Here is a 6240-nt window from a genome sequence, read left to right as displayed (position 1 = left end):
AGAGAGAGAGAGAGAGAGAGAGAGAGAGAGAGAGAGAGAGAGAGAGCTTTAAGGTTTGCAAAGCACTTGATATAGATATAATTTATGTTTTACAAGAACCTGTAAGTTAGATGATGGTTTTTGGTACCCCCACTTTACAGATGAGAAAACTGAAGCCCAGAGAGTTGAACTAACTTCCCTGTGGCCATACAGGTAAATGATGAAGGTGGTATTTAAACCCAGATCTTTCAGACTCCAAGTCTGGGGCTCCTTCCATTATCCCTCATAATGGAGGAAAGAAACAAACCCCACAAAACTGTATAATCAAGTAACACCATAATACATAGCAAGAAGAAAACATTTTCCTATAGGAGAAGGAAAGGTAAGAAAGGTCAACAGCTGCAAGCATTTTTGCCAAGAAACCAGAGTGTGTTGGATTATGTGGCTTCTGAGGACTCTTCCTACCCTCAGTCTAAGATCTACCATCCTAGGAAATTTCAACTATTTAAGCTTAAAACTGTACTAAGACTTTTGGGACATGCTGCATAAAAGTGGTTTGGGACAAATCACTCACTCATTAAAAACTTTGAAAAAGAAAGCTACCATAACACTGAGTCAAACAGAGACACTTTGGAACTGACACTCCCAAACAAATTTGTGTTTCCTCCTTCTGGATCCTACCATGTGAAACTCAATAAGTCCTCTTAGTGCCAGCCTGGTGTACTTTTTCCCCGTCTTGTGATGGATCGCTGTGGCACCTGATTTTACAGCTGTAGCTGGAACTTCACTTTACTTTGCTCCAAAATGAATGTCATGCTTAACTTGTTTTTCTTAATTAAACTTCCTTTCCCAGCCCCTAATATGGGTATTATTAAAACTCATTAGTCCCACTCACGCTGGCCTGTCACTTTGGGGCTCCACATTCATACATTGAAGGGCTCCGTGGCTATATATAGGGTGAAGATTAAATAATAAATATGAGAACTTGAGCGGTTTATGAGTGTCAGGATGAAAAAGGGGCTGCAAGGCCCATAAGGTTTCTTACAAAGAAAGGCATTGGGGCTAAAGCTAATATGCTGACACATCTCTGATCCATAAAGGCTGCAGTAATAGCAGCAATAAAGGTACAGCACCATTGACTGAGAATTTCCCTCACATGCAACAGAAACAGGCAGTGAAGAGATCCTATTTACTGTTGGATAAAAGGGGAGCCATGTACGAATTCCTCAAAAGTTCGAAGCAGAATCATTTCAAATGTGCTTGACAGAAGGGTGTCCTCCACCTTTCCATGAAGATGATTCTAGGTAAAGCCAAATCCTAGCCAAATTTCATAGGCACTTTTGACAGCATCAATGGACTCCACCAGTGACAAAAACATATGGACCTGTTGATCCAACCTCCTTATAGATATTTGGAGATGCCACTTGGGCATCTGAATGTGGGACATTCTAGAATGCTCTAATTTCATGTGGAAAGAGTTGAGAAGATTTCTATCTCACAAGACTAATTTTCTAACTTTAATTTCTGAACTAAAATCCTCTAACCCCCAAATTTTAGATATTAATAAGCACTAACAATCATAAGCTAGAAATTGGGGGGATTAAAAAAAGTTAGTAAGACTTAGAATTGACAAGGTTTGAACTCATAACCTACCTTAGACATATATCAGTTATATGGCCTAGGCCAAGTTATTTTAACTCTCAGCCACATTTTCTTCAACTGCAAAATATGGATCATAACAGAAACTATTTCCCATCCCCCAGGGTTCTTGGGAGAATTAATTGATTTAATTCATGGAAAGTATTTTACAAACTCCAGAGTAAAATTATCATCATCATCATTAGTCATTTCAGTCATGTCCAACACTTTGTGGGACCCTTTTGGGGTTTTTTTTTGGCAAAGATAATAGAGTGGTTTGTTATTTCTTTCTCCAGTTTACATATGAAGAAACTGAGGCAAATAGTGTTAAGGGTCACACAGCTAGTAGTGCTTGAAGATGAATTTCAACAGGGTCACACAGCTAATAGTGCTTGAAGATGAATTTAAACTCACAAAGAAGAATCTTTCTGATTCCAAGCCCAGAGCTCTATCCATGGCCCATCTAGCCACCTTATTATTAATAAGAAGATTCAAAATTCCAATATTGGTTCATATAAGACCCTGCATTTAGCATCAGGATGGCCTGGGTTCAAATACTTTTTCAGATACTTCCTAGCTGTGTGATTGGGGCAAATCAATTACCCTATTCACCTCAGTTTCCACATATGTAAATTAAGGATTAAGTTTAATGGCTTCAAAGGTGCCTTCCATATCTAAATCAATGATCTTATTATGAAAATTAAGAAACAATAATATAGTTTTATACTAAGTAAAGTATCATAAGAGTTGGAAGATTTGCACACATGATATCTCTAGTGTATGCTATGGAGAATTTTAGGAAATCATAAAAAAATGGATAGTCATTTTTATTTAGCACTCTATTAAGAGTGTATAGTGACAAACAGAGGGGTGTGTGCCTGTGTGTATGAGTGCATGTGTGTGTGTGTGTGTGTGTGATTTCAATTAATTTAGAACAAGAGGCATGGAGACATAGAAGGGTAGAATTTTAGTCAAGAAGAGAAAGTTACAAACCCTGCTGTCTGTGAGACATAGTGGAAGTCACCTAAAGTCACAGCACCTCAGTCAGCTTTTTAGATCTATATACAGTAAAAAGTGAAGTCGTTCTCAAGTCAGAGGACCTCAGTTCAATTCCTCCTCACACCCTTATTATCTGTGTGAACTTGGCAAGTGACTCTCTTTGGGCCTCAACTGTAAAATGAAGGCCTTGCAGGGCCCTCAGGTCCATATTACGTCTAGCTCCATGAATCTGTAAACCTATGTACATTTTATTTTTGTACATGTTGTTTCATTAAATATTTCAAAATTATAATTAAAAACTTTAACACCTTTTTTTTTTAATTTCGGGTTTGAAATTCTCCCCTTAACTCCCACCCCTTAATACGGCAAGCAACATGATATTGATTATACATGTGAAGTCTTGCAAAACATTTCCCATGTTAGCCATGTTGCAAAAGAAAACACACACACAACCAAGAAAAATAAGAAAGTGAAAAAAAGTCTGCTTCATTCTGCACTCAGAGCTCATTAGTTGTCTATGGAGGCGGATGACATTTTTGATCATAGGTTCTTTGGAATGCCTAGAAACACTTTTAATCTGCATTAGTGGAGGGAATTTCTACACTGGGAGTTCCCCACATTAATGACATCACAGGCTTTCAGTGGTGGGAGGCTGGGGGAAGGAGAAGAAAGTAAAGCAAAGCTTAGCAGTGGTTGGGCAGCTCAGACATCCCACTCAGTTTTGAAATAGAAGAGAGCATCAGCTGGAAAGTTAGTAGTCAGGAAAAGGGAAGCTGGTCAAGGCCCATTGAAGGGAACAGGTGCAAACCCCCAGCTGAGCCCTGACAAGTTCCACATGAGTCTGTGTAGTAGTAATAACCTGTTCACTAGCCAATGTCCTTTCTTTTCACTAACATTATAAAATGTGCCTTTAATTTCAGTGCTCAGTGAGGCTTTTCTTTGCCATTTTTTTATACACAACCACCTATATAATACCCCAGAAATAAACCCAGAACATTAGTTGACTACAATATTTTTCATGGAAATTACCACCCAAACACAACTACTTTATGTCCTTATTGTAGATATTAAAATAAAATGATTTTTTTTCAGGAGTCCAGTCAAGTCTTTGAGTAGCTCTGACATTGTCTGCTCAGCTGCTTCTGGACACTGATCTAACTGGATTGTTACTATCACTTTTAATCCATCTAATAAATAGTTTTTTTTTCCAAATACTGATTTTTTTTTCAAAAGCTGGTGGGAGGATTTAACTAGTCACTTCCAAAGAACTGCCTCCATCATGCACAAAGATTAATTTTAATGTGTGGATTATAGTATGTAAATACTGCTTGCAAAATTGGGAAAAATTTTAAATATACCAATTAGCCATTTCCATGATGCTACAGAACAGCCCTAAATCATGTTCTCTATATTCTACTCCCTCTCCTCATATGCTGGGAAAATGCAAGTATAAAGTTAATAGCATTTCCCCCTTGACAACAATCAGTATTACTTAACCATTGCAAATGCATCTTTCAGCTGGTCCTCTGGTTTCAACAATCCTATGGCACATGCTGGCATATGAATCAGTGATTATGAAATATGCAAATTCATTTAAAAATTAGCCCTTTCCCCACGTCGAAATCCTCCAGTTACTCTCACATCCATTTACAAGCCTCCTCCACCTCCTCCTCCTCCCTTCCTGTCTTGAAATCCCCATCTTTAAAAGGCTGCCTCACCTCCAACAAAATAGTCCCAAGCATGTCCACTTGGACCAAGGTGCTAAATATTAACAGCCATATTCTCTGCAAACCTGAAGAGTGGGAAGCCTTAATCACCTGCCATCTAACCTCTTTGTTCATCTGTCTCTGAGTCTTGTCACTGGCCTTCTCTCTACTCTGTCCTAACTGCCTTCCCTGATTCACTTAAACTGCTGGAAGGAGATGTTAAGTGTTACTGGTTAGTACAGTTAGTAAGCTTGAGTATTCCAGGGCACATCATCCCCTCTCTGCTAGTTACACTCTGCATGTAATCCACGTGACACCCAGCTCAGTGGAATAAAGACAATGCCTGTCCTCTCAGATACCTATTTAAGGGAGAAAAATATTCCTTAAGATTCTTCCTTTCTATTGCTATCATTTTATTGAGCCTCTAAAGTCTAAAAAAGCAAGAAAATTTTAACTAGTTCCACCTGAATAGTTCTTGTCAGGATGCTTTGGTTTCTTTAAAAAAAATAAAAAGGGGGGGAAGGAAAAACAGAAAAATAAAGAAAAATAAACATCTGAATTGGTGAAATCTGCTTTTTTTCAAAACTGGAAGAGCCTTGGAAAAATCTACAAGGAAAGTTTGAAGAACCCGACCGTAGTGCTCCTCTGTTCTGTGCTTAAATTGTACAAAACACTTGCCATGTCCTGAGGAAGCAATCCCACATGAAGAATTTGGATATGACATTGATGAGTGGGCTTTCACTGCACATACATGAAAGTGTAGCTCCCTTGAGTGCCCAGACCATGTAGGCATCTATGTATATCTGGTAGGCAGGGAGCCCCTGAAAAATATTTGTTATTTTTCTTAGAAAAAAAGTACTAAACACTCCAACTACTGTCTTTCGTGTTTGCAAAAAACAAACAAAACCCTAATTCCATTTCTTCTTTGTGCTTTTTTCCTATCTGAGAGATTAAGATTAAATTGGCCCTTTGCCAATTTAAAAGGAAGGAAAAGCCAAAAATGATGATGCTACAAAGGGTCAGAGGGGAAAAAGAGGGATTGCTGTTCTTAGCTTATCTACTATAACAATAATGCCCCCACATGGAGCTCAATATTTCTATTAAACAAATCAACTCTATCAACGTGATGGCTCTGAAGGCATATGGGATCCTAAAATGGTTGGGGATGCACTGTGTGCTTTTCCTAATTCTAATGTAACTTCTGGCTGTAACTCTAAATCATCTGGCTGGCTCATTTTAATTATACCTGCTGGAAACTCATCATCCTACCCCAAGAGGAGAAAAGATATTAGGGGGGAACAGCAAGGAAAGAGGGGCATGAAGAAATGGGATTTTGAGGTCCTGGATTCAACTGCAAGAACGAGTCCGGGAAACATACACACGGGGATGCATCTCGCCATCAGGCAAGAAAACCCAGCAAGTGGCCTGGCAATGGACGGATGCTTGAGAAAGGCAGCCGCTTGCCTGCCTAGTGCACTCTAGCTAGAGTCGCCTGGGCTTTGAGAAAGACCAAAATAGAGAGGAAAAGGGTGAGAGAGAGAGAGAAAAAAAAAGAGGAGAGAAGGAGAGAGGAAGTGGGGAGAAAGAGGGAAAGAGGCGGAGAGAGTGCAGGAACAGAGGGAAGGAGAAAGAGTGAAGGAAAGGGGTGAGGGGTGGGTGAAGCTGCAGAATCTTCTAATTCAACTCAAGGAAAGTTACCTATGACTGTGATATTGACAGTCCTGCCGGGGAAAGGGGTGCTTAAACCAAAACCTGAGTGCCCAGTTGACCGCTTCTCAGGTTTCCAGATGCAGTGACCCTGAAACCCTACGTGTGTGTGTCTTTATTTGTTTTTGCGTGTGTGCAAGCAGCCCATATTCCCCCACCCCCCAGGCCGGGGAGCTGAGATTAGCTCAGGACACCCCCCTCCCTCACACAC

General features: G+C 39.7%; 1 protein-coding gene across 1 annotated transcript in view; it reads right to left on the bottom strand.

The window, feature by feature from the left end:
- Nucleotides 1-6240, bottom strand: part of LOC138157803 (neuroligin-1-like) — a 328111-nt gene that overhangs the window by 320597 nt on the left and 1274 nt on the right. The window lies entirely within an intron of this gene.

This window comes from Petaurus breviceps, unplaced genomic scaffold (assembly GCF_028583685.1).
Source record: "Petaurus breviceps papuanus isolate PSGF00001 unplaced genomic scaffold, PetGlider_PUasm1.0 173, whole genome shotgun sequence".
NCBI classification, from domain to species: domain Eukaryota; kingdom Metazoa; phylum Chordata; class Mammalia; order Diprotodontia; family Petauridae; genus Petaurus; species Petaurus breviceps.
The sequence above is the reverse complement of the archived record's forward strand: the minus strand, read 5'-3'. Positions and strand labels throughout refer to the sequence as shown.